We start from the raw sequence: 25,094 nt of genomic DNA on the forward strand, positions 1-25,094 counted from the left end.
CTACAAGCCACGGGAGAATGTTCATACCACTTATTGGTCAGATGTGTCTGGGGTGGGAGCAAGAACATAAAAAAAAAAAAACAGGAGGAAGGTCCTGAAGAAGGACCCCTGGCTAAATGCAGCACTCTTTGTTGCGCTAGTCCAGATTGGACCTCAATTAATTCAGTGGCTAGTTGCTAGCAATTTCACTTGTTGGGTAAATGTGAGATCACATTCCCACCACAAATGAACCGCTCCAGAGTTTGTTTGGGACTGGAATGAGACCACATCCTCAAAGGTGCATGCTGGGAAGGGCTTCTGCCTCCCACAACCCTGAAGAGGACAGGTGGTTAAAAAACGCATGGATCTATGTAACAGGGATGCACAGATCATGATAAAATGTTAGGAACAGCTGCTCTTTGTATTAAACTGTCTGACCTAATGAATGTCAGGTGAAATCTCTGATCACTTATTGATTTCACAGATTACGTGCATTTCAGTCACGAAGGATAGACATTGATGAAGGAGAGACGAAGCTGAGAAAAAAAGAATTTGGAGCCCGGATGCGAGTAAGAAATTGAATGTGCAAATCAGGCAGCAGCTCGATATCAGCAACTTGTTCCAAATCCTTTCTACACTGATTGCACATTATAGACAAATGCAACAAGATAGATAGAACTTAGTCAATAAGGATGAAACAAGCTGGATGGTTGGTCTCTTCCATTTGAATAAACACACACACACACAAACACACATGGCCACCAGTCTCTTTCTTCCCAGGCTCTTTTCATATCTCATCATTTCTTCCCATTTCTTGCCATATCAGAGTTAATGGGAAAAAATGGAAATGTGCCTATCATTCAGACAGCCGTACTGCTGATATCAGGAGCGAGGGTTCCCTTTCCACCGTGATGAAAACACATCCAGTGACAGATGAGTCAGTGCGACTGTCAGCTGGTCAGTCCGTAGACAGCAAGTCAATCAGTCAGTCAGCAGAGAGTTGAGAATTTAGTGGGTCAGTCAGTTAATTAGTAAGTCAGTGAACGGGCCATGTGGCTGTGTTAGTAAGCCGGTCAGCCAGCCAGTCGGTAAGTCTCCACTTAAGTCAGTCATTTAGATGGCCAGCCAGACAGTCAATTAGAGTCAATATGTTACTCAGTGACTGCTGTCAGTCAGCCAGTCAGTGCGATAATGATGAACCACCAGTTCATGAGGGATAATGACAGTCAGTCTTGCACAGCCAGATGTTTCTTTATAGCTTGTTTTAGAATGTGACAACATGTGAAAAGATTCATCCCACTGAAACCGTCAACTGGGAATAAAGCTGGAAAGGCTTACGATATTTCTTCGATAATCTTTTATATTTCACCTGTACAGCACATGAGATTTACATTGAAAGGATGAGGGACAAATCTAGGCTTGACCCTCTATTGACACTAGAGGTAAAAGTCGTCATTTGCTTGGAAAACACCTGCTAGCCAGACTAACAAAAAGAGAATTAGCAAGCAGCTGGAAACTGTTTGTTCATGTCTACTGTGAGTGTTTCCCTTTACAGCAGGGGGGGATAGAAACAGACTGCATAATGCTGAGAAAGAGAGAGAGAGAGAGAGAAGAGTGGCAATGTGAGGCCTCTGATCACATCCATGCTGCACATCAAAAATCACAGGCAGAAAACGTTCACTTTCATCATCTGAGAGTCGTTTGCTGAGGGGAATTGCACTTTGTCGTTGTCTTTGACTGTGACAGGAAAATTGTGTCTATAGTGTGTGTGTGTGTGTCTGTAGTGTGTGTGTGTGTGCATATGGGTGCTCACAAGTTTAGGTGTATGTGTCAGTGTCTGAGCGTTCCTGTGCATGTGTGTGTGTATTTAAGACAACACAGGGGGTGGTCTCACTTACAAACAGAATGACATATGGTGCCTTGCTTTTTGGCAATCACAAGTGACAAGTGAGCAGGGAATCAACAGTGAACACAGGGTGTGTTAAGGGGTTGGGGGTAGCAATGGGAGGGCTTTGCTTAACGATCTCATCTGAGTATGTGTGTATGTTCACGTGTGTATGTGTGTGTGTGTAAATGTCTATTTCCACCCCTAGGCAATACGGCCCTGCTTTATGTAGATGAATGTGGAACAGGTCTCGCCATTTAGCAGCGTTATATAAATACATTATAACAATACTGCACAGGAGCTCAGTGCAGAGTAGCTCTGAACGCAATGTCAACAGTTGCCTCAGGGCATGTTTTCCTTCCTTACTGTGTTCAGATTGGAAGATGAAAATGTTTCACACAGTCCCACCACCTCTTACCCCCCTCCACCTTCCACTGCCACCCTAAAACACCAACACCCTCCTCCTCCCTTCAGTGCTAATTGCAGGCCCCACCAAGCAGCAGGATGGGGCCCTGGGAGACCTGTCTGATCTATTGGCTGGTGTCTTCTGGGTGAAGAAATGATTGACTAACGAGCATCGAGCTCCAGCTAATTCGACTATTTTTCTGCCAACATCATCGGGTTGAGGAGCATTAGTCCTGAGTTGTATTTAACCTTTCCTCTGGATAAGAGCTGCAGAAAAAATATATACTGTATATAGTTAAATATATAGTAAATTAAAAGGTCTAGTTTGGTTTGCAGCACAGTACAGAGCTGGAGCTTAGAGTGCAGCATTCACAGTTCATACTAGAAATGGAAATAGTTGACTGTCAGCAAAAATGACTTGTGGCTAAAATGTATTTGAAATATGTTTGTTCCCATGAAATCAAGTAACATTTATGATTGCCATGCCATCCACAAAAATTATGAGAAACCGTTAATTTACCTTATGTTCTGTAAAGGTACTATATTGTGGAATTGTTTCTTCCTGTGCACATAAATGTGGGTCACCAATACCTACCAACCCTGAAAATGAAAAAAGGAAAATCTTTGATTTGTTTTCTGTAACAAGTGATTCAACAAGCGGTTTGGATTTCGAGCCCCTAGCACTTTTCCAAGGACAAGCTTGATTGCAGCTAACATGACAGTAGTTCCATGTTCACCAAGAGCTTCCTGAGGTAGGTATATGGTTTTACTATGAGCAATTACTTCACCTCTAAGGCTGCATGTCTGCAGTGCATGAAAAAATGCAGCCCTCTCATTCATTTCAATAAGGCCACAGATGGGAGAGTTGGCACTACCCTATCTGTTTGCCAACACATAGAGCTCTACCAAAATATGAAGGGTAATTCAGCAAGAAATTGAACGTCGCTCAACTTTTAGCGCAAACCCAGTCGGGCAATGCATTGCCTTGGCCAATCAAATTCCGGGTAGCTTACTTGCAACAAGCCCTCACTGACAAAGCCCCTTGTATTGTGCTGTTTTTGATTTGAGCACCAGGTAACGCTGTTCCTAGGAGACTGCAACATCTGGTTACTATCAGGTCACCACTTTGCTCAGACCCTGAGGAGACAATGTCACCTGCTGACCTGTGTATAATATTACAAGGAGGCCTGTAGGTCATAAGGATCAGCAAATGGTGCTAACTTGCTGATCCTTAGCATATAAGTGCCACAGTAAGATGTTAAGTATTTCGCATTAGCAGCTATATATTATGGGTGTATTCAAAGTAAATCAGGGAGAGCACAGTGTCCATTGCCTCTCTATACTCCCCTCGAGGGAAGGCGTGGTGAGCTTTGTCACATCTGCATTTAAAGCAACAGGCACTGAAAACAGCCATCTCTGAGGGATAGACAAAAGGACTAGACAGAAACCACAAATGCAGGATTTGCAAGGTATTTTCTGCTAAACACTTAACAGACTTTTTTTAGACTCCGGGGAATTGTATGAACTTGTTAAGAAAAAAAGAGTATAATATGGGACCTTTAATTTAGATTAGCCTGGAATATAACCCTCTATTCAGTCCAGGAGGGCTCTGAGTAATGTAGAGAGAATTATATTAGCCAGCGTTAGCAGAATGACAGCTATTGTGAATCTTGATGTGCACGGCCGCCATGCTGATTGCTGCCTCACTGTACATGGCCCCGGCCTCCTGGATAATAGGAGACTATTTTTAGAACAGCAGAGAGAGACAGATAGAGAGGGGAAAGGGGGAGAGAGATTGAGAGAAATGGCTGAGAAGAATAGGGATGAAGCAGAGAGGGAGAACATGAGGTGAGAGAGCGAGAGGGAGATTGCACTGACAATCGTGCAACGCTGAAGTACAGTAGCAGAGGGAAGACAGGAAAATGTTATGGGCAACCAAGCAACTAATAAGCTTGAACCTCAGCACTCTGCATAATGCGACAGCTCATTACCGCCCAATTAGGAATTACAATGCCTTGCTTACTGAGGTTTATTGATGCAAATCAACCAGGAAAAGATACCCTGGTGCCAAAAAAAACAGGAGGTGAAATTGGATGAGAATTTGTTGAAAGTACAGGCTCTGTGGCAGTTCAATCAATTTACAAAGTCTCTGTGGGGGAGGTTATCCAAATTAGTATGTGATTCTGACAATATGGAGCTGTTTTTTTTCCCCTCTCGTTATCCAGCAGCTGAGTTTTCCTCTGATGATATTACGATGACCCTTTATACAGCATAAGGCAATACACTCTGTATCCAGTGATGTCATTAATTACACCATCTGTCTGATACTCATCCATTTGGCATACAAAATCATTCTTTACCACCTCCTCAATCCTTACAGCTGACCACATGCATGCATGCAGAAAACCTTCAAACGCACACACACACACACACACACACACACACACACACACTCCTAACACCCCCACCCCCTTTTTGGGTGTCATGGAGAAGTTTAATGTTCCCTCCTGCAGATCTGCAGACAGCCACCAGGACACTTTAATTTCTTAATTTTCTTCTGGACTTCTAATTCCCCTCCTCCCATATGCTGCCTACATGGATTATCACATGCTACTAAACTCAGTATGGATCAGGCCTGAGGTAATTACTTTAAATACATAATACTGTGTGTGTGCGTGTGTGTGTGCATGCGCATGTGCACTGCTGACAGACTGTGACCCACTGTATTGATATTTAAGCAAGAGGTTGTCTCGACAGTTGCAGTCCTGCTGTGCACTACTTTGCAAGCGGAGGCCAATATTACTGTGTAGATGATAAAGAAATAAAATCTTGCTGGTTAGGTTTGTTTACCCTGAAAATACGCATATCCTGTCACCACTTACTGATATATGATAGTATCAAATGGCAAAAAAACATTTTCAAATATAGAATTTTTTAGTGAATAGTAAAGCTGTCATGAGTAAACAGATGTTTACTCATGACTACTATACATAAGCCATGTTTTGACCGTAGGAACTACTTATATGCTTAAGCACAATAATTTTTAAATAATTTTTGTCACAGTTATCAAAAAGATGTGACTCACAAATGTCACCTCTTTTGGAAGGTAGCTCCATACTTTACCATAAAGTTTCCAATTATGTGGGCTAGCAACACCATTTCAAGTTAAAGACACTTGACTGCAGAGGAGTTCCACGCATGATGAAGGAAAATACACAGTAAAGACTGACTCAGACTTTACACAGTATCAGATGCATAGAAATGTCATTAAAACAAATGCAGAAAAAAGATTGCTTTAAAAATTGCTAGAATTTTCAAGTAGAGAACATCAAACTCTCCATAAGTAGGTACAAATTTGGGCCAGGCTATGGACCTGAAACCTGTGTATAAATTCTATACATAAGCAAGAACAAAATAGTAAAAAAAAAAACAAAAAAAAACAGTTCTCTACATGTCCTATCTGAGAGAATCTGCAACCTGAGAACATTAACTTTCAATTTAGAGAGAGCCACCCACATAAAACACAACGATATAATGATAGTAGGAAATATGCAAAAAGTGCTATAATAAATACCATCAGGTAGTAAAAATTCACTGTTTGACACCATCATTGACCTTGTTCCCACTGCGGGTCAGTGATTAATTTGGGTAATTTCTGACAAAGCATTAACGCTAATAGAGGAACAAGCACCAGATGGGAAACATGAATGTTTTGTTCTTTTTGTTCTTTCTTTTTCCAGTTTTTACTGACAAGCTTTCATACACATTTTGGCAGATAAGAGACTCATTATAGCTTCACAACTAGAAAAGCCTGTGAAGTCGACATCAAACTATGTTTTCCAGTAGTTATACAACTATTGTCATCACATCTAAAACACAGTTTCACACATCACGGCTGAAAATTAAAAGTTTAAATTCTTAGTAGTCACACCCCACATGTGTTTCCCCACCTAAACATACAGTATGTACCGTCTCTGAATGTCTTTAGTCTTCAGGTTGTGTTAAATCATGTAACAACACTGTGTTCACACTCAAATGAGCTCATGCAATATGTATTCTTCAATATCTACTGTATGGTAGATTGCTTTAATATTGCAGGCAATTACAGCCACATCCAGCAATAAGGTGTTTGCAACAGCCCCTCTTTAAATTAGGAGACTGTGCATCAGGTTTGGTTTGTTCATGTTGCTCCCTGCTGATGTGTGGCCTCAACAGCAAATGCAACTGTTTGCATTTAAATTATTTAACAGCCAATCACTGTAGTCATATATCTAGGAGTGTAATACAGTTGTTTAAAATGATAGATCAAATTCACTTTCACTAGAGCTTGCTGTAGAGGGATCTTTGCTCCATCATTTTGAGAGGAGGGAGACAAAGCAGAGAAAAGACCAGTCTCCATTTTGTTTGTTTCTCTCCCAAGGACACAGAGGAAGGAAGACACTTGCACAGTATTTCTCCCCAAATATGTCCAATTCAATGAGAGATATTGCTGATCAGTCACACATACATTTGCACCCACTGTGCATAAGCAGTAATAAACATAGACATTCAAAGTACACACAGAAAAAAGAGCACACACACACACACACACACACACACACACACACATCCACAGCCTGGGTCGAGCTAATATTCACGCGTGTCAGGTGGAACGGTCCATTTGGGGTGAGAACAGAGGGGTGTGAGTGTGCACACAGGTCCAGTATGGTTGCTTTTAATGGACCAGTGGTGTAGTCTGATAAAGGGCAGCCATCTATCTGCACCCACCCAGTCAACTCTGACACTGTTTCCAAGGAAACGCCACCCGCGGGAGCCAGAAAGGGAGGGTGAGACCTTGAGGGAGCATATTCTCCTGTGCTGTCAGAGTGCCAGGAGGAAGGAGAACAGGGATGGAGTGATAGAAGGGTGGAGGAGTGGAGGGAGAGGGGAAGGAGAAATAGAGCGGGGGGGGATGGGGGATACAGAGGAGGGGTGCACCAGCCGCCGCACAGGGGTTAACTTTAATCAGACATGACACACACACACACCCCAGGAAAAAGGGTGACAAATGCAACTAGAATCACACACTCGCATAGATATACTTTCACAGGGGGAAGCCGACTGTCACACACATACTGTATGCACAAATGACATACAGCAGACACACTGTGTGCAGATGTGTGTGTGTGTGAAGGCGTCATTTTCCTGCAGACGGGCATCACGGGACCCTTTGCAAAATGTGCAGCAAATACAAAAAAATGACACGTCATATTTCATTTTCAGATCATTTTCTTTCGCTCTCTACAGACTGTCGGAGAGACAGAAAAGGCACTGATGCAAACGGCTGAGATAGAGATGCTTTCCTTTAGCTGGCCCCACTGCATCATCATCCAGAGACCACATCACACTGTCACCTCCAATAATGTCACACATTAACAACATCATTCATCATATGGGTTGTGTCAGGTATTTGTTCGGCTTGATTCATTCATATGCAAAGTATACAACTACTGAAGCTCTAAAAAAATGTGTTTATATCCAGTGTGTGTGTGTTATTTTGGGCTGTGTATCAAACCTCAATATTTTTGGTACCAACAGAAGTATGTCTTTAGCACTGAGTAAAGAAAACTGTCAAGTACTGAAAGTTGGTATTGAATGTTTGGTAAGTCTGATAATCTTGTTTACTTGTTCTTTGATAAGAGAGTTTCTGATTTCAAGCAAAATGTTGCCAATTTTAGACAGTACATCATTTAGTCAAAGCTGTTGTCTAGCTGCTTGAGTTAAGGGAACATTAAACATTTATGAAGTTTGGTTTCTTTTGTTAAAATGGGGGGGGGGGGGGGGGGGGGGTTTGTATAATATGTTGATGTTTCTCAGAGTTGGATATTGAAAAAAGGGTATATTTTGATTCAAATATTTCTAAATTGTGATTATGTGTCACATCACCTTTCTCCAACTGAGCCCCACCAACTTCAAACCAGTAGGGAAAAGCAGAGACCAAAACACAAATACAAAAATATCATGTGAAAAAATACAAAACTGTTCACATTTTGGCAGAAACATTTGTCTTCATGTTGGACCCTACTGCTAATACTGAGAAATTGATTGGAAAAAAAGGTTTTCAGGGCCTTAACTGACTAAACCCACTAAAAACTGGTTTGCTGGACAATAGTGTACCTTCTTCTTTGTTGCTTCTTCCTATCTGCACTCATAATATATATGTTGATAAGTTAAATAGGTTGTCCTGGTGTGCGTCCTCTCGCAAAAGATATGACCAATTAGGCAGAAGACTAACAAACATTTCAAAGTGGAGTTTTGGTGCATCAGTAGTCAGTTTTCATGGGAACATATCAATGAGTACAATGTGTTTTTTCTGCTTAGTTCACCCGACCACATGTACTCATAGTTCACATGCTTTACCACATTTAACTGTACTACAGACGTACTATTCTAAAGTCATTATCATTGTGATTACAAATCCACATCACATAAAAACCAGTCTACACAGCACTAAACTACATTGAACTCCACCGGCCCACAGCCGCTGGCACCAATTAGAAGGTGTAATCTCTGCACATCTATCTGCCAGGAGGCCTGGGCACAAACGCTGAGCAAAGAGAGAGAGAGAGGGAGAGGAGGAGAAAATAACCATTATTATTAGCAGACAGAGCTGTCTGCACTGGAGGCCTGATCACCTTCTTTACACACAAACACACACACACACACACACACACACACACATACGCTTTGTACAGTGACATGACACACACAACTCCTATTTTGCCTTGTAATTTTGACTTTATACGGACAGTTAGGAGCACCACTGCTTTTGTTGTACAGTCTGTTGCCATACTGTAATTGGGAAGTTGTAAAAACCGAAGGATTTCTCATCCATCTACGTCCTAATGCTGTCATCCTCCTTCTGCCTGGCTGCTGATTACAGTCTGTGTACTGTCTAGCTGTGTAACACTGACTTAATGTTATTTTGCTTGAGCAGAGCCATCGCAGCGACCCAGATGTCCATATACTATAATCTAATCTAAGATGATTCTGGCTCTGGATTGGCTAATCCAACACCACTCTTCCTAATCTGATGTCTAATAGACGACATCTGGACGAGACAACATAAAAAAACACAGCCCGCGGACAATCTGATTGACTTGTTTGGGAATGATTATCTTGTCCGTACAGTAACTTTGTTCACATAAGCATGAATTTATCTGTGTTTATCGCTAAATAACTAGAAACATGTTATTTTCCTTTGAGACAAAGCTGACAAGCACCCATCGCAGTGATGGTCCAATATTTAGGTTTTTGATTAAATAACTTTTTAGTTTTAGTTTGAGATTTTGAATTTGGGAAATCAACAATTAAACTGTAAATAATGAAATACATAATAAATACTTAAAACCCACTCCTCATATGCACCTCTTCTTTTGCCAGACAGCTTGTGTCTCACTGCATTCACACCTCTGCCTAAAAAGACATGAATAAGTACAGAGTCTATTTCTGCTGGTGTCAACATGTTCCTTTGAGTGTGTAATGGATCAAATCATCAATAATCAATTGAATCTGTCACCTAGCAGATGCAGCTCCCCTCATTTCAACTGCTCTTTTTTCTTCTGTCCACTCTGGAGGTGTGATACGACCCCTGAGTGGATGCTTCTTGACTTTTTCGAGCTGCAGGAGACCTTCTCAAAGAGCATAGCAACAGACCTGTCTTCCCTGTAAAAATAGGATTGGCTTCTGTGAAGCTGACTCGACGCCACAGATACAACACACACTTCACTTCATTGATTATGCACCCAAGCCCCTCAGAGCCCAGCTTTACAAGTGATGTCTTCCCCTCTTCGCCTTGCTCACTCTCCTCATAGCTCCCATTTTCACCCTCTCGCTCAGATTTTGGAGCCATTTACCTCACAATCGCATCAATATTTTAGGCCTCCTGATGCAGAGACTTCCCCCTCTTTTTTTGTACATTTCTATTGTTTCCACTGCATAATGAAATGTTAATGTTATGTGGGAATGAGAGACATGCTGTAAACACAGGTCAAAGACAACCATGCCGGCCATGTTGCAAAAATCAAGAAAACTGAGGCCATCTGCATGGGTAGATCCTCTTAGAGCAAAAACATCACCGCTTGAGAGTCACTTTGATCTGGACACACTTCATTCAAGTGGACACTTTCTTAATAGTCACACAGAGTGGGAACAATTAGAGTTACAGTAACAAGTTACTGGGCTGAGCAGTTTTCAAACACTGTTTGAATTTAAGGATATTTTTCTTATTGTCAACAAATTCCATGAAAAGACCAAAACCAACAGTGAACTGGTTTTATTAACCAGTATTGTCTGTGTAGCCAAAGCCTGATATAGCTTATTCCTCTGTGCCATAGACCTCCATTGTTTCATAACACTAGTAAAAATACATCTGCTTCACAATGAGCATGGGCATGGTAATTTATTTTGAGTCCCACACACTGTATTTTACAACAAACTCCAGTGCCCAGCTGTTTTAGGATATTAATAGGCATTTTAACAAATTACACAGTATATTTGTGACCTGTTTTTTTTTTTTTTTTTTTTTTTTTTTTAATTTTACATCCTCAGTGGGAACAAATGAGTTTGGGGCTCAGAGCCACAGGCATGGAAGTCAGAAGGTACTGAGCGACACTCTAACTGGTTTTGGACTTTTCGTGGGATTTTTTTAAAAATAAGAAAAAAAATAAGGATATCCTTTAAATCTGCTTTACTTTTAATACATTTTTAAACATCTATACAAAGTGAAGGTACTTTGTATTGTACTTAAAAAGTCTTGAAATTTAGTTAGATAAATAGCAATTACAAATGAGCTTTTCACAGATAAAAATGTTCTTTATTTACCTCCTGATACATTCCTTATTTATTATTATACTGACCTATAAAAAGCCTTGATGGATCTGAATTATGTACTCATCAAATTATTTGAACAAACCATGCAGCAAGGAGAAAAAATGCAAAAAATTTAATAATGTGTTTTAATGAACATCTCATACTTGCTGAGATTGTTTAGATGCATACTTTGTGACTGTGGAAGAGAGAGCCCTCTGTATTATACAACAAGAGGTCCACACACGTAGCATGTAGCATGCTGGTATTTCATGCTAGCTTTCAGCAGCTGTCTATTACCGTCCGATAACACATTGAGAGAGGAATAAAATGCAGGCGCCAGGGTAGAGGAGGCTGAGCAAACAAACACACTGAGAGGTGGGGAGGGAAAGGACAGATGTATTGAAAGCTGTTGAGTGATGTGTTTTTTCTTTATTGCTGTGCACACTGTTGACTGAGAGAGAGGGGAAGAAGGATATGTAGAGAGAGAGAGAGAGAGAGAGAGAGAGAGAGAGAGAGAGAGAGAGAGAGAGAGAGGTGAGGTGTGTTTCTGTAAGAATAAAATCCTTTCATATGGGTGTAAGCCAAAACAAGGCCAGACTGTACTGTATGTATGGAAATGTGATGTGCCAAGCATGGCCATGAGAATACCTACAGTACATTTGACAGTAATAAGACTTTTCTCTAAAATTAAATTCACCATCAGTCACTCAGCAGAAACTCTCTGATACAAAATCTAAGAGTAAAAAAAAAAAACATCAAAAAAATCAAAAAATCTGATTTCAAAGGAGCTCAAATGCTCCAGTTATTTTTGGACAAACAAAATTTCCAAACAGTATGCTCTCTTATTAATGGTTTCTCACCACATCTATTTGGGCATGATTTTAAAGAACTCAGATTATGGGTTATCCTGGATTATGCAAAGGACCCTGTGCACAAACACTTATCAGTTTCATTTCTTTGTCCTCCCAATGATATTCATGCCAAATCCCACAGCGCCGTATCTTTGCTCACAGCTGGCAAGTGTAACTAAAGGATTATGCAAGCAGCTTCTACAAGCAAATAGATTTCTCCCTACTTCAGAGGAAACTGCTAGTTATGCAGCGCCTATCTGTCCGCCAGGCATGCACAAAAACATGTCGCCCAATTTCATTTTTTCTTACTTGTTTTAACAGCGCGTTTCAGAAGGGAGATGGAGAGGAAAGAGCAGAAAGAGAAATAGAACGGGAGAGTAAACCAAACAAGCACAAAACCAGCAGGTCTCACACTTATACTGTGGTCTATGTAAAGGCTCACCCATCTGTATCGTCCAACTGAATGCAGAGGCGAGGACAACTTTGCATCTTTCCTTAGCTCTGCATTCAGGTGTTGAGAAAACACATGACAATGCTACTAAACGAAGAAATTGAACTTGATTTACATCAAAGCACATGGTTAGACACCTAACAAACTAATTATCATGTAAGAATGCCACTGAACGAGCGCTCATCGTCCACGGAGCGTCCGTGAGTGTGCTTTAGTTTATCACTGCTGCCTCTCAGCGGCAGTGCTGCGGGGAAACACGCAAGGTGAGCCTTAAGCTACTTCCTGCGTGCAAATATTTCTGAAGGTTTCCCTCCCATGTAGCGTCCAGATCAAGCTTCGGCTATGACGGCGATTTCTGATTCTCTGCATGGCCTCCCTGCTGTCCCTGAGGGAGATGTGTATTAATTAGCATTGATCTGGAGCAAGAAAACACAGAGCAGATTGGGACAGGTCCAAGGCTATCACAGATACAGGAGCTTACTTGAAATACAGCACAGAATACATTTACATTTTACATTTTAGGCAGCTAACTGACAGCCGGAAACACAGCAAAGCACCATGTGTGCAACAGCAGAACGATATGTTGCCGTATTTGCTTTACAAATGAGGAATTCTGTCCACTTCTCATATGTTCCAGTTTTAATTTGATATCAACAAGTATGTTTTGAAGAGTAGGCGTGAAACTTGTGTCTGTTTTGCTGAGTTCTTTGTTTCTTATGCACTGTAGATTACTCAGGGTCATAGTGCTGATCTAGGCTCTCTCACCTGGACCTTTTTGACCATTTTTCTTCTGTAATGACCTGAAAGCCATAATGTAAATGTTTCTAGATCAGCAGTCCTAATCGCAGACCCAAGATGCATTCCATCTCTTCTTGCTGAGCAGGCAAGGCCTCTTTGAGCCATTAGGCTCCAAACAGCTGTGAATGCCTTGTTATGCACACAGCAGTGTACCAGTGGAGTCAGAGAGAGAGCTGGTAATATCTAATTCAGATAAAAAGGGGTCCACCAGACATCTTTGTATGTGCGTCAAACTCAATTTAGGATTATTTTAGCCTCCTTCTTGTCTCTGTCGCTTTTTCAGCCGCATTCAAAATCTGTTCTTCCACACAAAATTTTGTGCTTATGATCACATTCCTGCAAAAGCTGTGGCACAGCAGTTTTCATTGATTATCTCCAAACTTCTTCAATACAGTTTTATTTAAAGTAAATCAGATTTCTGCTGTATCATTATCCTTGATCTGATATTTGACTTCTGAAATGATCATGTGGGGGAGTCGGGTATAAAGTCACAAGAACATTTCACAAATCCTGAACTGAATATTGTTCCTCATTATTCTGCACATTTCCTTATTTAGGTTTGGTTTCTGCTGAGCCAGTATGTGCATGGCACTACAGTGTGTGAGAGCGTGACAGTTTCATGTGATTCAGCAAATCTTGTGCTGTGATAATCAGCCAGGGACAGCGGCAGCATTTTATTTTATAACTGCAAATACTTTTTTAGCATATGGCCAACACTGTAATGCAATAACTATCACTGTAGACACAGTGATAAATCACCAGACTCATAAAACAATAGAAACCCAGACAAATTAAACTGTGAAATCAAATACATTTACCTTCTGATTTAACCTATTTAGAGCTGAACTGATTTGCAGATTATATTTGTGGATAGAAAATGATTTCTCAGCTATTTTGATTTTTTGATTAATCATTTATTAAAGCAAAAATACCAAACATTTTGTAGTTACATGTGGGGATTTGCTGTTAGTAATAATATATAGTAAAGTAAATATCTTTGGGTTTTGGGTCACTTTGGGCTCTGGGACATTAATGGGCATTTTATAATAATTTACACTACTTTCTGACATTCTTTTTATCAGTACAATTATTGATTAATCATGAAATATTAGGCAGATTAATTGGTAATGAAAACAATTGTTAGTTGCTGCCCTAAATTTATTGAATAAAAATTTTAATCAAACCACATTTTTCAGCCATTTTGGCTGGATAAACATAAACTTTATGTTATATATGCAAAGCTCATATTCATTAAATATAAAGGACTTTTTATACCTTTAGATGTGACTGGTTGGTGAAACTGGACTAAAAAAAAGTCCAAGAAGAATCTCATCTACACCATTTTCCATTGTTGAGAGAAAACAGACAGAGGAAGAAAAGGAGAGAAAGAGAGAGAAATGGAGAGTTTGGCTGGGAGAAACAGACAACAATTACACTTGCCCTAGGAGGCCGAGGGAACCTGGCCACGTTGCTATGGAAACTCAAGTACAGCAGAAAGTAACAGGAAAATCAATTCAGATTGAGCTTATCTCTCCCTCTCTCTCTTGCTCCCGTCTCATTTCACAAGGGCTACAAAGTACGTTTCCACTCTGAATCACATTTTAACTATTGCTGGGCTGATGCAGCACTAATCACAACAAACACAACTGTTTTCCTATTCATTCCCCTAAAATGACAAATGTGGATTACAGTAGCCAGAAAAATACGCAAAACCTCTGAAATGAAAGAAAGATGCGGGCATGAATGTGCTACGACACACAACACAAATCACCCTCTGTCTCGGGCGCACCATTCGTTCTTGCTCTTTCTTTCCTTTCTCTCCATCCTCTTCACTCGCTCCCTCGGAGGGGCAGCAGCAGCTGTATGCAGGTGATAAGCGTGTGCAGCGATGGGCGCTCGGCTCTGATTGGCTGGCTCAACTCCTACGCTGATGTGAAGATTGCAGGCTGCGTCTGTCAAAAGGCCACTCTGCTTGTGGTTGTCACCTCGTGACGTCACTGCCGCAAATGACAGTTTGACTGGCCGTACTCTCAGCACAAAGAATACGATTTACATCATTCCACTTTTAATGTTTCTGTGTGACGCATCCTCTTACATTTAAAACAAGGTGAGATACATATTTTTAAATTATGTGTTCACTGTAATAACATCATGATAAGATAATTGTGAATGCATCAAACACATTCATAGCTTGAGCTGCCCTTAAACACCCACACACACACATATACACAGCTCTGATCATCTAAGGTTATGACAGAAACTGACTGCCTGTGGCCCATCCAGTCCCCTTGTTTTCACCACAGCCACTTAGCAGCAGCCTGCAGGGAGTTTGGGTGTTGTTTGGATCTTAGTCGTTGGCTGTACAATGGCAAGGTGAGGTCAAAGACGGGCTGCAAGTATACTCAGTGTGTGTGTGTGTGTGTGTGTGTGTGTGTGTGTGTGTGTGTGTGTGTGTGTGTGTGTGTGTGTGTGTGTGTGTCAGAGTGAGTTCTCAAGGCGCATGCCAGAAAAGAGGCAAGAGGAGAGAAAACGAGCCTTGAAGAAAAATAATGATGCTTGATGCCTCATACATCAAGAAAAAGATAGAGGGTCACCTTGCAGTGAAGTCAGCTGGTCATTTGCTACCGAGGGAGTCAATCTGGAGAACGATTTGTCGAAATCACAGGTGAAGTCAACGGAAACTGATATCATGCAGTAGGACTGTGCAGTAATTTAATATTTTTTTTATTATTTTATATGTGATTATGTATACATTTATCATGATATATATCAGTATCTGAAAAACATTCTTATTAATATTGTGATATTGATTTCTATCATCTTGCCCTGTGCTTTGCAAGGAATTTGAGCATAAACATAGAACCATAGAAATCAAACTTGAAAGCCTATATATGTATAATGTAGTCAAGTATATTCTACTGTCATATACAATAACGGTGGCATTACAAAGTCTAACAAACATCTGCAAACGTAACTTACAGTATACGATGTCTCTTGTTTGTTCAACTAATTCTATACATTCATTCATGTTGCAGATATTACAGCCACCACTTATTATTATTAATGGGCTCAAAATATTTGGTTTCAAAAATTTGTAGGTTTTTCTTTTTCTTCTGCTTGACAAAAAAGTTTAAATGTTTTTGCTTGAATGATTCATTTTAAAGGAGTAACAATTGTTTTTTTTTTCACTGTTCAAGGACCAACTTGTAAGCACAAAATTAATATATTATCACCTTATGTGGCAAACGTGTTAGCAAACTGTTGCCTATTTACACATCCAGCAGACCCGGAGCAACATTAGCCATCATTACGAGTGACGTTCTGGCCACCTGATGATTTTAAATCTATTATTTACTCTGTTTATAGCTCTATTTTGGTCTCCACACCCAACTCCTGATGGAAATATCGCTCTTTAGCTGCTAAATGCATTATGTTCACCAACTAGTCACACCATCTGCTGTTTAATGTTGCCCTGGATAAGTTGCTGATAAGAGCGGTGAGAATGAACCAACAATAACAACAGTAACATTGGCTGTAAAATCAAAACAATGAGCTGCAAACTACTGCAACTACTCAACTGCACAGTTGGGTGTGGAGCTGCAATGATTATTTGGTTAATTTCAGAAAATTAATCAGCAACTATTTTGATAATCAAATAATAGTTTTCAGTTATTTTTCAAGCAAAAATGCCAAACATTTTCTGGTTCCAGCTTCTTATATGTGATGCGTTGCTGTTTTTCTCTGTCATATATGACAGTGAATTTAATATCTTTGGACTTTTTTCACTATTTTTTAACATTTCATAGACTAAACAATTGATTGAGAAAATTATTGATAGATTAATTGATAGTGAAAATAAATTTGTCATTAAGGGTCACATCTTTAACATTACACATATTAAATGAATCAATTGTTTTGCAATAAAAATATTGATTTGTGAAGCTTTAAAATTTTGATCTTCAGGTTCACTCTGAAGTATTATTGAAGTTCCTGTATCTTTTGCTTCCAAAATATTTAGGTAATATAAGTTTTATTCTAAATCTTGAACTATTACATTTCAGATGAACTCTTCTGAGACAGATTTTCGGTCCTGTGATTACAAAAACACTCCAATAAGATCTCTCCTTCTGATTGGTGTCCAGCAGGTGCTCTAAAACCATGATCATGTCTAATCAGTGTTACAGATGCCCAGCGTGGGGCCACAACCACCAAGGCTTTGTGTGAAAGTTTAAAGAGGCTCAACGTGATTTACTGTATTTTTCCAGATTTACCACCCTGTGAGCAGAATAAGACCATGTATTAATCCTTGATTGGATGGAAGACGAGAAAGAGAGAAAAAAAGTGGAGTGAAAAATCCCTATTAGGTCGGCAGAGTGATTTGAGTTATTAAGTGCCTTTTTTTACTCTAATCAGTCACTTTTAAGATGGGATCAGACACTGTTGCATTATGGGATGTGATTGAGTGCACCAGTTTGTCTCCATTTCCCCCAGCGCTTCAGCTGGGAGCATATGGGAAGGTTCCAGCATGAAACACGCCACCTGTCACTGACACACGCAGACGCACGCACACACGAACCAGCAGCAAACGCAGGGAAATTTGACCTACACAGCCACAGTCATCCAACAGCCCACATCCAGGAGAGTTTATAAACAGAAATTACTTGCTTGTTTCGGCTGTAATTAGCTCCCACCATGCTTATTACTAATCTGTGTCTTGGCCTGACGCCAGGCTAGTTCTGGCCCGGCTCCAGTCCATTTTCAGCAGTGTTGCTCTACAGTAATCCATAAGCTCTGGCAGGATGGACCCGTTCCACTAACTGAGCTGCACTCAACTATAAACCCATATTTCTAACTTTTCTATGAATGAGTCATTTTATTAAGTTCTTATTAATATTGAATGAGAGCTAAAATTGCACAGTGTTGTCTATATAATCCTACTTTCACTCTGGTAAAGTGCCGTCTCCATAACAAACTGTTCCACTTCAGATTTACAGATAGTTAAAATGAAAATCGTATTGATATTCTGCACTTTGTTTGAATTGGTTTCATAGGCATGTGTCATGCACAGACACCCCAAGACAGTAAATAAAATAAATTCAGGCCATTACAGTAAACTAGATTCCTGCACACAGTGCTTATTTAAGCTTCTGTCTTCAATCCAAGTCGAAAAACAAAGGGGCATCCCCATCACAGAAAGCCAAATTGCCTATTAAAGATGAGAGCATGTTCAGTCTCCCAACGCGCCCAGCCATCACCACCCTAATCATTCCCTGCCTAAACAGCCTAATGGCTGCCATATTGCTACTGTTTATTAGTAAACACTGATGGAAGAGTGCCCGCTTCAACAGTTGTTGATTTTGTCTATCCGTATGGAGTATCAGCTGGGAATCACAGCCACCGTGCCAGAATGTTGTCTGCTGTTCAGTCTCCCGTCACTAAACAGATTGCTTTATTGTTTTATGTGCATAGTGATTAGGATGTCAGTAGATGGCTTAATATAAAGCATAAACCTTAGATACAACATAAAGCAAACTTGAGAGCTGAGAGCAGCCCTTCTTCTGGTATTTTTCTGAATTATTCTGCTGATGTATTATAGAAGAGAATGTGATAGCAAGGAAGGAATAAAAATGTTCATTGTGTTTTGGCACAAATTACAAGTCTGTGCCTCTGCCGCTGAGCCAGAAGGACGTTCCAAAGATGACCTTAGGTTTAAGATGCTTTTGGGAAGCCCAGTCCAAGATCGATTTCCCTCCATCTCTGTCTCAGTAACCCTTCTATCGATCCTTATCAAATATGTATCACATCCTCAAGCCTTCACCACAGCTAAGATGGAGACTTCAAACGGCAACAGCTCAAACAGAAAGTCAAAGGAGTGCTAGGTTTCTTTTCTTTCCAAATGGCAAACCTCATAGCAAAGGGAAGATGTGAGAATGTGAAAAGACTAAAAATGTGTGCCACAACATCCCCAAAACCATTACATATTATAAAAAGCTTGAAAATAAAAATGTAATCTCAGCTATTTTAAAAAGCTGTAGCATCAAAGCTTTCAAAACAACATGTTGTGTACGCTGTCCTAAAGCGAGCTTTACAAAAGACAGTGGGTTTAATCTTCTACAAAAGGCAACAGTGAGACACACAATATGTAAAGAAAACACCCTTAAACTATCTCTGGTCTAACCTCGCTTCATACTAAAAGGGTCTTGTCTTGTCCTCTTCCAATTCCCCAAACTCCCCTTCACATAGCACTCATATGTTGCAAATGCACAAAATGCATCCTTCAGCTCATGTGCCCATAATTCTCTGTGGCAGCAGCGTGATTAATGCACACAACTATTGATTTTTTTTCTTTGCTTTTTTTCTTTTTATTTCTTTCAGGAGAGTGCCCCCCGCCCCCCGCCCCAAACATTTCCTATTTGACAGTGTCACACATCACACACTGTCACTCACATGTACAGACAATGAACATACATTTAAATGAAAATGCACACACAATTACAGCACCTTTACAAACACACACACTCTCACTGTACAAACAATAAGCACCCCCATCTCCCTCAGCTTTCAGGCAGCTGTGTGTGAGTGGACTGGGAAAAGGGGTGCAGTGAAAGACAAGGGTCAGCATTTCACTAACTGCTGATGTGTGTGTGTGGGGGGGGGAGCAAAAATGATAGGCTGTGTTGTTTTCAGAGGGTTTCGCTGCAGGATGGGTGGAGTAGCACGCACAAAACACATCCACGTACACACACACTCAGGAAACACATACATGTACGGTATATTTGCATGCATGTACATGCAGACGTACACAGTAATATCTATGTCTTCCTCTCGATTGCTATGTGGTTACATGCAAGGATCACGCACTCCTGCTTGAGCCATGACCCATTTTCCAGCCCCCCTAACAACAAGATCAACAAACCATGTTTGTGCGAGGAGGAGAGACAGAAATCTGGAGAGAGATGGAGAATAAGAATGAGGGGGGGGGGGGATGGAGAGAGAGAACAGTGAGTGAGGAAGGAAAGTGAGAAGGGAGAGGAAAAGAGGAAGAAGATCTTGTGGCTAACGTGACGCAGTCCCTTGTTTACCAGGGAAAAAAAAGCCTCGCCCACTCTCCTCCTCTCTACCTCTCAGATCTCCTCCTTCTTATTCTCTTGTTTCCCCAACTCTCCTCTCACTTCCTTTCTTCTAATCTGCCCTCTCTTCCTCTACATTTCCTTGCATCTTCATTTCTCACGAGCTCATTTCTATCGCTGTGCCCTCCTTTCAAGGTTGGCCTGACTTTGGGCGTGTTGAATTTACAGCCCCATCTCCGCCTGCCTCTCAGTGCCCTCACTGTCAATCTCAGTGAAAAATGGAGGCGGTGGCACATCACTGGCATGATAAATTCCTGCTGAGCAGTGATCCTGTAAACCAAACACCTACAGTAGCCTCTTTGAAGACATCCTTAACATTCTTGCAACTGAGCTGGTGGCTGGTTAAGACTGTGATTCTATTAGCAAGCAAACTGTTTAATTAGCCTCTATAAGCACTCACAAGAACCCATGAGAGAAGAGTGAGCAGAATGCAAGAGTGCGCAGGCACTTCCATCGCTTAAATGCTAAACGCACAGTTGGGAAGCGGCCGGCGTGAATGTGACTGAAAAATGTAACTGGAGATTTATTTTTTTCTGATGCCCTGAGTATTGAATGGACTTATTTGCATAAAGCAAATAAAAAAACAACATTTTCCACACAGGAGGAAATTGACTGGGGCGCTGTGCCAAGCAGGTTATGCAATGAGATGAGAAGCAGAGGGGAGAAGGCCGACAGCGAAGGCCAGCGGAGGAGGATGGAGAGGAGTGGAGGATGGAGAAGAGAAAGGAAGGAAAAATGAAAGGAAACAAAAGAAGAGAACAAAGCAAAAGGACAGAAGGGAAAGAGAGAATTTACTGATCTGCCTGACTGTCACTCTGTATGTTTTCCCAATATGAATGCAACATAAATAATGTCAGTATCTGATATTGTTAGTAAGTGGCATATTCAATATTAAAAAACAAATATTCTGTGTACATAGAAAACTGTAAAGCCCCTTTCTCTACAATTAGTGTCACTGAAGTCCAACTAGGTGTGAGCAATATGGAAAAAGTCCTCTATCATGATAGGCTATATGTAATTTTAATTTTCTGTAAACCAATGGAGAAAGAGTCTGTTTATGGCTTATCAAGCAAATAAAATACCTGACAAAATACAAAATGGCCTTAAACAAACAGACATTAACATGACGCTGTAGCTACCACGATATAAATAGTCCTGCAGAATTTCTGACTGTTGGCAAATTTATATAATCTCACAATATATACTGTCTTAAAAGAGAAACAAGGAATAAATGGTTAGTATGGTTGGTGTATATTGTTCTCATCATCCATTAATCTACAGATTATTATAATGATTATTCATTTTGTCCCTAAAATATCAGAAAATAGTGAAAAAAGCCATTATTTATTTCCCAAAATCAAAGGTTATGTCTTTAAATGTCTTATTTTGTCCAACAACACAGTCAAAAACACAATTATATTCACTTTACTGTCACGTACGACTAAGAAAAGCATTAAATCATCACATTTGAGGAGTTGAAACTAGCAAATATTTGGCCATTTTTGCTTAAATGACCAACACGATTTATCAGTTATCAAAATAGTTTACAATTCGTTTTCTGTCAATCAACTAATCGATTGACTAATCATTGTAGCTCTAGTACAATTAAGAGGAGAGAAGACAGACACACATCTGGGAGGTAGGAATGGCTTATGGAGTCATCCCTCTTCACCGGCCTCGCACTAAGCCTACGTCTTAATACAGAATAAAGCTTTCCTGTCCTCCATCTCTATCCTAATCTCCAGCCTGAAAAGATGAAAGGTCTGCATGTTTGTTCCAAAGAGGAAACCCTACATATCTCTCCACACCAGAGAAGAACTGTCTGCCTTCATTCACTCTCTTCTTACCTCACCTCTCCTCACCTTTTCCCTTTTTTCTTGTCCTCTCCAGGGGCATTATACAGGCTGCCTGTCTATCTATCCATGGTTGAGTCAGGCTTCCATCTGGATGAGTGACTAGATGAAGGAACTCAGTTTCCATTTGGATGAAAAGTGTAGGGCTGCAACCAATTTCCATTAACAAGTTATTAACCAATTCTCACATGTCCCACTGATGACATCTTAAAATGTCTTGTTTTGCCAATTTTTGCAATTTTGCTGAAATAAATGACTTAATTGATCATCAAAATAGTTCAATTCAACTGACATATTAATCCACAAATGACAAACATGTTTTCCAACCATGAATGGATCACATGAAAGTGCCACAACTAGAAACAGTAATTTGACATCAAAAATAAAATATAAATCGAAAGTTTTAATGAGAATTATGTTCAAATTTAAGAAAAAGTGTTTAGTATGACCAACACTTCACCCTTTATTAACAGAACCTACAGTAAACCAGAGTGAGCTTACTAACCTAATCCTAACACTGAACATGTTTTATGACGAACAGTTTAACATTCAGATTTTGCTATTGTCACAAAATCTAATTTATGGTATTCCCAACATAATCCATTTTGACTGGATTGGTATTGTTGTCCAAATTTGCAAGATGCTTACATTTACAGTACAGCGCAAGGTTTAAATGGATGCAAATGATACATGCATGAAAAGCTCTGAATGAGGCACTGTGTGTATCATTTGCTACAGAGATTATACTGACTCTACGCTAATGTTGCTTCTACATCCGCAAGAAAAGTCAATAGGAAGTCACTGTGTAGGAGACGTACACACACGATCATACATGCGAGGTACAGAGTAAAAGCCGTGAGCTGATGGGTCACGACTAACACGTTAAAAAGACTCAAACAGCCGAAATGTGAATGCAAATAGTTAAATTCTAATTGCACGAATCTTGAAGAAGAGTGCAAGGTCTCAGTGACGACATGTTGTTTGAAGCTCATTCAATATCCAAGCATTGGTTTTGTTGAAGCGTTTCTCTTCAACCAAGGCCACCCAGCTCATTACGCTGGCTAATATTATGAATGATGAGAGACAAAAGGTAGGTAGATGGAAAAACACAAAAACACACACCATCCCTTTTTCAAAAGCATGGCCACTTGACACACAAACACACAGCAGCACGTAAAAAAAAACACACACACACACACACACACATCAAATGTGTACACACTAATACACAAAGGTGCATGTGGCAACACCAACACACGCATGCATTAAAATAAAGGTCCACTATATAAAATCCTGGCAGCAGCAAAGTAGAACAGCTCAACTTGTCCCCTCCCCGGTTTACTTTCTCTTCTTTTTTTTTTGCCTCTTTCATCTCTCTATTAGCTCTGTCAATTGTTTATCAAAAGCAGCGAGGAGGCGATTGGAGCCGGGCAATTGAAAGCTCGTGCTGCGAGATCCATTTTAAAATTCATGACGGGTTAATGGTATGTTAGTGGCAACATTAGGACCCAGTGAGCTTGCGTCATGCTCATTCACATTGAAAACAGGCCGCTTCAAATGACTACTAAGCAGTCCTCATTCTGAGAGGTAATTCATATTGTAATTAACTTTTCAATCACAGCTGATTAATTAAGACAGGCCCTAGTCTGTAATTATGCATCTATTTTTGACCCTAATATGAATCACTGGATATTCAAAGATTTCAGCAGCCGTGATTTAAGCCAGTTTCCTCTGTACATGCAAGTTAGTGATCTTAAAAAGCACCTGACTATTAAACAAGCAGTCATCAGTGTATTTAAACTGTGGATGTTCATCAACATTAGCTTAATAATCAAGTGACATCTCCAGCCTAAATTTCTCACTGTATTTCACAGCAGAGCTCACTCTGCTATTATGTTATTTTGTGTCTGTAGTAAGAGAAATATCTCAAGTATTGACTGTTCTTGCTCACGTTCTGATGCACAATGCAAGAGAAGGGAAGTGCACTTGATGTTACCGTTCCCAACAAAAACCTGAGATTAATAATTCAGTGCGGCTGTTATTTTGTGTCCACTGAGACCAAATCTTCTTTCATGAAAAATTGAAAAAAAGAGAAGAAAAGAGGGGCTGGAGAAGGAGTCGGAAAACTAGGCTGGGTCAAACTGCACTCGGTTGCCATTGTCAAGCCCTGTCGGCATGGTCCCGCTCTCTCTTGCGCGCGCTTTCCGCTCGCGCACAAACACATTCGCGCACACATCCCTCAAACCCTCGCTCCTAGAGTAAACATACCCTCTCCATAACAGTGCGAGGTGAATCCGCTCATGCATCAGAATCTACCATCAAATATTTATCACGGAGCAGCAGTGATTTTGACCGTGTGCTCATGCTTTTGACAGCACTCGCCTGCTGCAATACTTATTGGAGTAAACACGGATCCAATATCGTTGTTCTTTTGAACGCTTGCGAAAGAACTCAAAAGAACACCAGGCATACAATATAATCCATCAAAACTTCACTGCATATTCTATGGGCTGTCAGACCTGCTTTAAAAATGGAAAGATGGCATTGTAGACAGTACAATAAGAGCTGATTTAAAAATGATTAGCAATGATTGTTTTTTTTAATATAAAGAACACACCTGCAGTACATTCACAGTTCATACATGAATAGATGGTTTTTGCACACACATGTCACCTTTTTCTATGTTTTTGTGAGGTAGAGGTGATATGTTACAGCATTTTATCCAGATCACGGACATTTTTTTAACCACAGCTGAGAAAAACATCACTTCTGAGTCTTGTCTACATGATTCATTTCATTTACAAGAATGTAATCACATCTGCATGCTGCATATTTGCCTGCTCTCCATGACATTAGGCAGTGTCTTCAAACCAACAGCTTGCAGCGAGTAAC

At 40.3% G+C, this 25,094-nt stretch overlaps 1 protein-coding gene across 5 annotated transcripts in view; it reads right to left on the reverse strand.

The window, feature by feature from the left end:
- The window catches only part of dscamb (Down syndrome cell adhesion molecule b), a 134,216-nt gene that overhangs the window by 78,989 nt on the left and 30,133 nt on the right, over positions 1 to 25,094 (reverse strand). The gene's annotated exons all lie outside the window — the stretch shown is intronic.

The sequence above is a fragment of the Thunnus thynnus genome, chromosome 7 (genome assembly GCF_963924715.1).
Source record: "Thunnus thynnus chromosome 7, fThuThy2.1, whole genome shotgun sequence".
NCBI classification, from domain to species: Eukaryota; Metazoa; Chordata; class Actinopteri; order Scombriformes; family Scombridae; genus Thunnus; species Thunnus thynnus.